A 10,196-nucleotide genomic window follows, 5' to 3' on the forward strand; every position below is an offset into this window, starting at 1 on the left:
TGGCATAAACTACAAATGGAATAAATTACTAAAAGCAGTGTACCCTGCTACACTAATCCTATGCAATACCAGATCTGTTAGGAACAAGGTTGCATGCCTTGTGGGGATGTTGCCGGAAGAGAAAATTGATGTGGCTTTCCTAACAGAGACATGGCTGCAGGAAAATAACAAGGTGTGTCTGTCCCAACTAACTCCCCCTGGCTATGTGGTCCTACACCAACCTCACTATAGTAGCCGAGGAGAAGGGGTTGCTATTATTCTTCGTGAGTCCTTCAACTTCCATAGATCTCCAGTACAAGGTATAGCTGGTACTGACTGCTTGTTCCTGTCTCTAGGAATTAGATTGGGTATCCTTCTTGTGTATTGTTGCCAAGTAGGCCCCCTCCCCTGCTTTAAAGCCCGCCATGGACTGTGTTAAAGTTTCCTGCGTTACTGTTTTACTGCTGCACCAAAGATTGCCCTGCACGTGTGTGCTCTAATACACGTGTCAGTTTCCTGCCTGCGTGTCAATTACCTTGCTGCTGCAATAGACTGTGCAGTTTACTGACTCCATGTTTGGCTAACTGCACAAAGGACTCTTTTTCTGGGCAGCCCTGCCCTGACCTGTATCTGGACTTCCCAGTGTGTGTTTGGACTGTGTTACAAGTATGCCCCGTGCCTGTTCCCTGCTTTGGACTGTGTTTTGTGTGCTGTTTCCCCTGCCTCCATGGAAGCCTGCCTCATATGGGCCCAAGCCGCTGCTAGCAGCCGGGCGCCTGCCGGGGAAACCTCCAGCGAGCCTGGCCAGGCGCTCCCTGGTCAGTTCCCGTCTGGAGCCTCCCGCGAGCCGGTCGCCGAGCTTGCCCTCGCTACCGGGCAGCCTGCTATCCAGCCCCAGCTATGCCCAGCCGGCATCCATGTTCTCAGGCACCCAGAAGACCCAGGGAAGAAGCCTGCTTTGGGAAGCCATTTCAGAGAAGCGAGCACACCACGTCCGCAGCGAGAGTACCTCGCCCCGCTCTGCATATCTTAGGAGCCGCCCAGGAGAAGGAACTAAGTGCCGACCATCCCAAGCACTTAGAGAATGCATCTCAAAGAAACCTCCGCATTCCAGAGCTGATGACATCAGGACAAGCCCTGTCCGCTGGATCATCCATTCAGCCCACTCGGATTTTCCCCTCCCTCTTTTGTCCCCTCTTCCTGAGGTGTCACTTATCACAATCTGATTACCAAAGTGGCCCATCCAAGCCATTCAGTAGCCCATTAGAACCTTTGTTTTAAACTGTGAGAACCACCAAGTACAGCACCAGCCCCAGGGTACATTTTGGGGTATTTAAGCTGGCCTCTCAGACCGCATGGTGCTCGTGCCATTCCCGTCCTGTCCCAGCCAGGCGCGTGCCATCCTATCCAGACCTCCTTGCTGTCCGTCTGTGGTCCCAGTGCTGTCTTTGGGCCACCCCTCGCTGTCGTGTCTCTGCTTCGCTCCAGGATAAGTGAGTATTCCCCCTATCATCGTTGGGAACCAGCTAATGCGAACGTCTCTGTATTTCATACTCTGTATTTCCTAGATCTTGTGTGTTTCTTGTATGCTTGTGCAAGTTCAGGCTTACGCCACATTGTTAGACAATACACGTGTTTGAACCTATTTGTAGTCTGCCTCTTTTTCACTAGAGTGTCTGGAATCGGGACCTCCGTAGACATAGGTTAAGATCCGCGCTAATTTTAAGTTACAGACTGCTACAGCTAATTCCCCATTATAATAAAGAGCAGTTCTGGTAACAGTATAGACCACCTAGGTCCCCCATAAGCACCCTTTCTGAGTTGGCAGAGCTGCTAGCAGACATGGTGCTCGAGACACCTAGACTTATTGTTCTGTGGGACTTCAACATCCATGTTGAGTGTTCAAAGTCAGACCCAGCTCAGGAATTTATAGCTTCCCTGGCAACCCTGGGTCTCTCGCAAATTGTGACAAGCCCTACTCATGAAAGAGGCCACACCTTAGACTTAATATTTTGCGCTGAGCCTTTAAGAAAAAACCTTGTTTCAACATTGGAGATTTGGCCAGAACCATGGTCAGACCACCATTTATTGAAGGCAGAAGTTAATATCCCCACAAAATTGGGGGGGAGTCCACTTAAAATTGGGGGTCCAGTTAAAATGATTCACCCACTAAGACTCATGGACACTTCTAGATTCCAAAATGCCTTGGGGGATTTTAAAATCCCAGACACATGCCCTGTGGTGGCTGCTGTAGGAATGTGGAACGCAAAACTCCTTGAAGCCATTGCCACCATTGCTCCTTATCGGCCACTCCGGCCCTTGGGACAGACACTAGCCCTATGGTTCACCACAGAGCTGGCTGACTTAAAGAGGGTTGGAAGACATTTAGAAAGGTGCTGGAGAAAAACTCACACAGAAGCAGATAGAATATGCTACAGAATCCACTGGAGGACCTATGAAGCGGAAATGAAAGCGGCAAAGAAATGCCTCCTTACTGCTTCTATTGGATCTGTCTGCAGCCTTTGATACAGTAGACCATGCCATCCTGTTGAGGCATTTAGAAACAGAAGTGGGCATCAAAGGATGTGCCCTGGACTGGTTTAAATCGTTTCTCATGGAACGGACTCAAAGGGTTGCTGTCGGAGATCAGCTATCTCCAGAATGGGAACTATCTTGTGGGGTTCCGCAGGGTGTAATCTTATCTCCCATGTTATTCAACCTCTACGTAAAGCCTTTAGGAGAACTCATTCGCAACTGTGGAGTTGGATGTCATTAATATGCAGATGACACCCAACTCTTTATCTCGCTATCCAGGTCCCCGCAGGATGCAGTGGAAATCTTAGATTGCTGACTGACAGCAGTACTGAAATGGCTGAAAAACAACAAACTGAAATTGAACCCAGACAAGGCCAAAGTGATGCTTGTTGAGAAAGCAGAGATCTTGAAGAACATTGTGCTCTCCACTTTCGATGGAGTTCGTCTGACCCTTGCAGACTCAGTTAAGAGCCTAGGGGTTATACTGGATCCAGCGTTATTACTAAAAAAACAAGTTAAGGCAGTGGCAAAAAATGCTTTCTACAACCTTACTCTAGCCTGGAAGATGACTTCTTATCTTGACATGGCTGACCTGACCACTTGGATCCATGCTATGGTAACATCAAGGCTCGACTATTGTAATGCTCTATACATAGGTCTCCCATCTAAGTTAACTAGGAGGCTCCAATTAGTGCAAAATACTGCAGCTCAATTATTATCAGGAGCAAGCAGGAGCATGAACATCACTCCCATCCCATAGTCATTCCACTGGCTACCCATCGTTTACCGTGCTCAGTTCAAAGTATTAGTTATTACATACAAAGTTCTTCATGGCTTTAGTCTGGCATACCTACAGGACCGCCTCCCTCCCTATGTTCCTCCACGGCAGCTTTGCTCATCTGGACAGGGTCTCCTGCAGGTACTAGGCTGCACACAGGTGAAGTAAGCAGCAGCCCGTACACAGGCTTTCTCTGTGGTGGCCCCTATCCTGTGGAATGACCTGCCTGAGGAAGTCAGAAGAGCCCCCACTCTCCTGGCTTTCTGTAAACGATGCAAAACCGAACTTTTCAAAAAGGCTTTTTACTCAAATAGGAGGGCTGCATTGTAGGGATGAGGTCTCAGACGCTTTACTAACAAGTTGGGGATCATAGACTTCATCACCATTTTTGCCTCATATATTATCTGCTGCTTTAAATATGTACTCCTATGTACAACCATTGCTCCATGCTGTCTAATGTTACTCCTAGAATTGATTATGTTTTGCTTCAGTATCTCTACTATGTCTTGGATCCTTGTTAATGCAATGTCTTTAAACTTGTATATGTTTACCTTTTGGTATTGTATTGAAATGTACTTACTTGATACTGATTGTATTAACCTCATACTGTGTAATCTGCCTTGAGTCTCAGTGAGAAAGATGGACTATAAATGATGTAAATAAATAAATAAAATAAATAGTGCTGATATGAACCCAAAATATCTGACGTGAACCAAATTTGGAAGAGTCTGTACTTGTAGTATAGATTGGGAATGGGAGAGAGAAGGATAAATAAAACCTTAGGAGAGTTAGCCTCTAGGCTTTTGGTTTTTTAATTTTTCCCTTCCTCCTGTTCCTCTTATAAATGGCATCAATCATCTATCTGTTCTACCTAGAGATTTGGGAGCTCAGCTACTATGCTTCTAACTGAGATGGATCTGCCTTATGTCTATGGACTGTGGGCTGGGTCATTTACAACAATGGTATTTGCATCCCTTGCATCATGAAGTTCATTTTGTCAGGTTCTCGTTAGAACTCTTAGTTATTAGCTTAGCCTTCTTGCATCCATTTATTGCAGCAGAAAGAAGTTCTCATAACAGCAAGACTTCAGCCACTGTTTTTCTCAAACCAATTGGTCTTAAGAACATATGGCAACAGAGTTATACAAACAGATCGCATTACATATAGATAGCATTGCAGCCGGAACTTGTTGGTATGGTGGGTTTTTGTAAGACCTGAGTCTTTTTAGCTTACCTGCCTAGTGCCTTTTCTTTTTTCTTTTTTAGTTTGAAAGGAAAAGATCTTATAATTAAATGTAGTTATAAGAAAACCACAGCAACTGAAAAAGAAATCACATCTTAAAGACTAACAGATTTATTGTAGCATAAGCTTTTGTGGACTTGAGCTTTTAATGACATGGGACTTTCTAAGCCCCAATAGTGGTATGGGATCCCCTGCTCCCAGTTGGTGCTTCTCACCCTCACTCAGCTGGCAGGTGGGGGGAAATGGCAGGAAATAGGGGGTCAGCAGCATCCTGACGTGTTGACATCATTCCTTGTGCACCCAGAAGTGATATCAGTGCATTCCTGGTGGATGCCTGGGACACTCTGGCATAGAGTTTTGCTCAAATGCTAAGGAGTCCTCAGAGTTTCCTGGCAATGAGCTGATGTCACTTCCAGGAGCGCAAGGAACAACATCAGCGTATTACTGTTGACGTAATGACATTGTCAGTGAGCCCCCCCCCCCCCGACCAGGTAACAACAACAACAACACCATTTGATTTATATACCACCCTTCAGGATGACTTAACACCCACTCAGAGTGGTTTACAAAGTATGTCATTATTATCCCCACAACAAAACACCCTGTGAGGTGGGTGGGGCTGAGAGAGCTAGAAGCTGTGACTGACCCAAGGTCACCCAGCTGGCTTCAAGTGGAGGAGTGGGGAATCAAACCCGGTTCTCCAGATTACAGTCCCATGCTCTTAACCACTACACCAAACTGACTCCCTGCTGGGTGCCAGAGGGGACCTGGCAACCCTACCACAAAATCTTAAGCTACAATAAACTGATTACTTTTTAAAGTGCCACAACATGCTTTCTATTTTTTCTGCAGCTATACCTCAGGAATTCATAGCCATAGGGACACTCAAACAGCTTTGTTTCTACTAAGGATCACAATTAGTTCCCATCTCAAACAATACATAGCATTAGGATGATAGTTACAACTACTGATGCTCAGTAAAAATGTGTCTGTAAATATGGTTAACTCATACCAAGCTGCCAAAGCAAGATCTTGAATAGTGTTTAGAAAAGAACTGTGCAAAACTGAGAGTAGAGCATTTGCTGGTGTAAAATATACAGAAGCCAACTGACCACAACTCTAGTTCTGATCTTCTTTTCAGTAATAAGAACCAGTGTGGTATAGTATTAGTGGTTATTGTGGTATGGTATTGTATAGTGGTTAGAGTATTGAACTAGGGTCTTGGGGGACCCAGATTCAAATCCTCACTCTGCCATGGAAGCTTGTTGGGTGACCTTGGGCAAGTCTCATTCTGTCAGCCTAAACCGACCTCACAGGGTTGTTGTGAGGATAAAATGGAGGACAGGAGAATGATTTAAACCACTTAGGTTCCCCACTGGGAAGACAGGCAGGGTATAAACAAACAAACAAACAATATGTAAGACATTAGGCATTTTCTCCCTGCATATCACATTCACTACATCAGTGATCATTGTATCAGCTCTGTAGACCAGGCCAGTGTTATTAGTGCTACATTACAGCCGCTGTTCTAAGGACACCCACTGCATTCCTAACTGAACGGAGAATGGAAGTAGGGACTTTTGGTAGTCAGACCAGGCTCTCAGCCACTTACCAGCACATCCCAGTGTATAGGAGTTGGTTTCAGAAGGAGAAAGGTACAAAGTGAACCATCACTGTGCAGTGTATCCATTGTGCAATACTGTAACACATTCTTCTGTAGTAATGATTGTTAACAAGTTCTTAGTCATTAGCAACTATACAAAACCATTAGCCTTCTCTGCCCAGTATAAACAGCTGTCTGCCAAGCAAGCACCAAGTGGAATGCACTATTATACCACCCTCTTTTGGAGATTCCAAAGTTTTCAGCTTTAAAGAGTAATTCTTATTGAAGAAACCATCGTGCTTTTTTCTCTTTTCTTTTACTACAATAGGTGGATCCAAGAAAGGCACTTTGTTTCACATAGATTAGAATTCCAAGCAAACAAGACTAAGCAGTGCTTTGGCAATAAATTGGGGGGGGGGAGTGCCAGAGCTTTCCTCACTCTGGTTATGGACCCTTACAAAGAAGCACAGACTTTCTTTTCACTGGAGCCTGCACGATGCTGTGAATGTTTCATTCCTTTAAACATTACTTCTGAAGAACCTGTAGAGGGGAGGGGAGGGAAAGAATAGACAGGAGACAGGAGACCAATCTCCTGAGCTGAAGGGTTAGCTTTTTTATTGTTTCTTTTGCATAGCACCCTAGACAGCCTTGGAGCATCAGAGGTCCTCCACCCACTCTGTACGACCCCCTTTGGAAAACAGCAAAAGCAAGAGACAGGGAGAATGGATAATCAATCCAGGGGTTTGTAAAGGGTGCGGGCTGGGTTTGGCCTTTTGGAAGCTGACATGGAAAAGGAACAGTGCTGCGGGGCACTCCACATCTGGAATTGCTAAAAGAGTTTCCATTTGCAGCTTGCTTGGACTGGAAGGCAAAGAGGAGGTTAGCTGATTAGAGCAAAATAGACCAATTGGGACTTACCTTATTTTGCAGACGGGCAGCACAGAAGAATACCTAGACGTTGCTGGGGGGCTTTTTCTTTCCCTTCTTCTGAAGTTTCTTGGTCTGCCTGGAATCCACGAGCAAAGCTTCCTTACTGCTGAGCCGCTCCAAAAACTTTTGGGTCGGGAGAGATGTCTGTGGCTCGGGGGCGGTGGGGTGGGGGGTGGGGCAGTTCCTGCTGTCCTGCTCGCCCGCTGCCTCGTTGGTGCCTCTAGTGCATTTTATTGCACCTCAGAGCCTACGACAGCATCCAAGACATGCTGCTCTCCCGTAGCTCTAAAGCAACAAAAGAAGCCAAGACTGACTGATGGATTTATAGCTCCGACTTGGCTCAAACTTTTCGATCCAGCCTTTTGGGCTGAATCCTTCTTTTTTGGGAGAGAGGGTGAGAAGCGGGGAGGGCGAAACAACTTCAGTTGGTAGACACAACAAAACACCTCAGCCCAAGGGAGAGTGACAAGCAGAACTTCAATTGGGGCGTTCAGGCGGGAGAAGCGAGGGGGGCTGCAGCTGCGGGCCCCTTCCAAGCAAAACAAAAGCAAAATGTGTTTTCGCTTTGAATTCGGGTCTGGACTCTGACGGCTCCTTTCTCTCCGTCGCTCCCCCTTCAGTGTGGTGGTGTGTGAATGCGCCGCTTTCGAGTCTAGCTCCCCCCCGCCCCGTGGCCGCCAAGCCTCCCTCCTTTTCCTCCTCCCTCTGTTCTCCCCTTTCTCAGGATATGAGGGGATGTTTAGAAAATCCACTGCCCACGCCAGCCGCTGACTCATGTTTTTATTAAAGAAGGGAGGCCTGTGCCTTAAACTGTCTCCACATATTAAAAATCGCCGCGCGAGCCTGCCGCCCCGCTCCCCACTCGGCCGGTTTCCTTGGCAGCTTGTCGGCTCAAGGGGGGCTGACGGGGCCGTCGCGATGAGACTCGCTCGGCTCCTTATCGCAGAGATAACGTTTTTGCTGAAGCGCTGCTTTGTTTTCTGGGCGGAGTCGCTGTTTACCAGTTTCATTGCAAGGGGCACGGGGCGTGCGAACAATAGAGCTGGAGAATGGTTCACACGCAAGCCTCAACGGTGTCTCAGCATCGTCTGCTTCCCATTGATAGAAGGCCCAAAGGAGGCTGCTGATCAGTCCAGCTGTGGCCTCTGGGCATGCTAGCATACGGTTTGACTAGAGTCTCTGGAAGGGCCGGAAAGAGAAGCAACCTACGCTTTTGCTTCATTAAACTTCCCAAATTTCTAGAAGTGTGTAGGATTTCTAGTATGCAACATTTATTATTTAATTGGATTTTTTAAAATCCCATCCTTTCTCTAATGAGTTTAGGATGATGTATATGGATCCCTGCACACCCCAGTTTTATGTTAGCATCACAGTTCTGAGGTTATGTTTAGCAAAGATCTACTAACTGGACAAGCTCACCCAATGAACTGCTAAGCAGAATGGGGATTTGACGCCATAACTTGCTGGGCTGAGCTCCAGCATTCTAACTGCTACTTCACTTTGGCTCTATTCCTTTTAAGAACAGCACTGTGAATGTTGATACTCTCAAACGGGGACATGCAGGGACATCCCTCCAGGGAGTAGGATCTAATAGAAGATCCAAGTTTGCATTGCAGAGTAAACAAAACAATCCTAACAGAAGAGTAAGTTGGGCCAATAAATAATGCCACCTTGTTTTGCAGGTATGATACTTTCGCACATCACATCTGTATGTTGGTGGACGATGGGGATGATCAATGTCTTCTGTAAATACTGATGTTTTGTTAGATTCTGGATCTGACAACTGCAAGTCACAAACGCATTATCTTAGTATGCTGCATCCTTGTAGATTTTATATCAGCAAACCAGACACATACAAGCAAATTATTATGCCTTGTGAAAAACATGAAACGTTTTAAAAGTTTCTTGGAATTCCTCTCTAGCATTCTAGCCATTGTTCAGTTCAATCAACTGAGCTGTTTTATTCCAGAAGTTATTTGAAAGATTTCTAAAATATATGCTGCTGTTGTTTAAAGGATGCATAGTTGTGCAATTGTGGTGTGGGAGATATCTTTCCTTGAAGGAATGCTTGTTTGGGGGATGTTTCATCTTCCCAGCACTTGAACTAGAGTCTCTCTTTTCCTGTTGCACATGCATGTTTAGTAAACATTGTGGATTTCTAATGGTTACTGTCCATGACTTTACTGAGGATGAGCAACTCAGTCCATCCATGCCCCTCTGACTTTCCAATCATTATATCTTTTTGCTTCTAAAAAAAATAGTTCTTTGAATGTGTTTCACCTCTTCAGAGCTGTAGTCTACATTTCCCTTGATTTTTTTAAAATGGAAAACAGGCAAGCCTGTTACTTCCTCCTCCTCCACTTCCTCCTCCTCCTCATTATTATTATTGTTGTTGTTATTATTTTCATTTATGCTCCAACTTTCACACCAAACAGGGCTCAAAGTGATTAACATCATTCTTCTCTACACCATTTTATCTTCACAACAGCCCTGTGAATTAGGTTAGGCCAAGAGTGTGACTTGCCTTCAGTCACCCAGCAAGCTTCCATGGCAGTGTGGGAATTCAAACCTGGGTCTCCCAGATCCTAGTCTGACCGTCTAGCCACTATACCACAGTGGCTCTCATTATATCAAGAGATCAGGCTATAGGTGAGACAATGTCTTTTGTGCGCCTGGAAAGACCCTTATACTCACACTGTGAGATACAGTAATGTTTGGGGTTGAACCTCTTGAATACCTACTCAGTGCAATCCTAAGAAGAGTTACTCCAGTCTAAATCAATGAGTGTAGATTGCAGTAACTCTTACTAATATTTCAGTGAAAATACCTTAATTTGGGCACATATGAGTCAGATACTAATAAGGGTCTTGCTTTGAGAAAAAGCCATAAATCATTTGGCTATACTCATGTCAGGAGTGGCTACACCCATGCAGAAGACCATAAGGAACAACATGAAACATTAAACTAAAAACAAACTGCAAAGTAAGCCTGTAATGCTGTTAATGTTTCATATTGCTCCTTGTTTGACTGTTCAAAGATCCTTCCCCAGTTCTATATCTCTTGACTAGCCACACAATGAATTATTCTTGTAAGTCATGTGTAGTATGACTTTTTAGCTATGAGTATGTT

General features: G+C 45.3%; 1 protein-coding gene across 1 annotated transcript in view; it reads right to left on the minus strand.

Annotated features, from left to right (window-relative positions):
- Positions 1 to 7,264, minus strand: part of PDGFRB (platelet derived growth factor receptor beta) — a 111,415-nt gene extending 104,151 nt beyond the window's left edge. Inside the window, exon 1 of the mRNA XM_054976215.1 lies at positions 7,056 to 7,264. The gene's annotated coding sequence lies outside the window, so the exon portion shown is untranslated. The remainder of the gene's footprint in view (positions 1 to 7,055) is intronic.
- Positions 7,265 to 10,196: the final 2,932 nt, after the last annotated feature.

Source organism: Eublepharis macularius, chromosome 4 (assembly GCF_028583425.1).
Source record: "Eublepharis macularius isolate TG4126 chromosome 4, MPM_Emac_v1.0, whole genome shotgun sequence".
Lineage (NCBI taxonomy): Eukaryota > Metazoa > Chordata > Lepidosauria > Squamata > Eublepharidae > Eublepharis > Eublepharis macularius.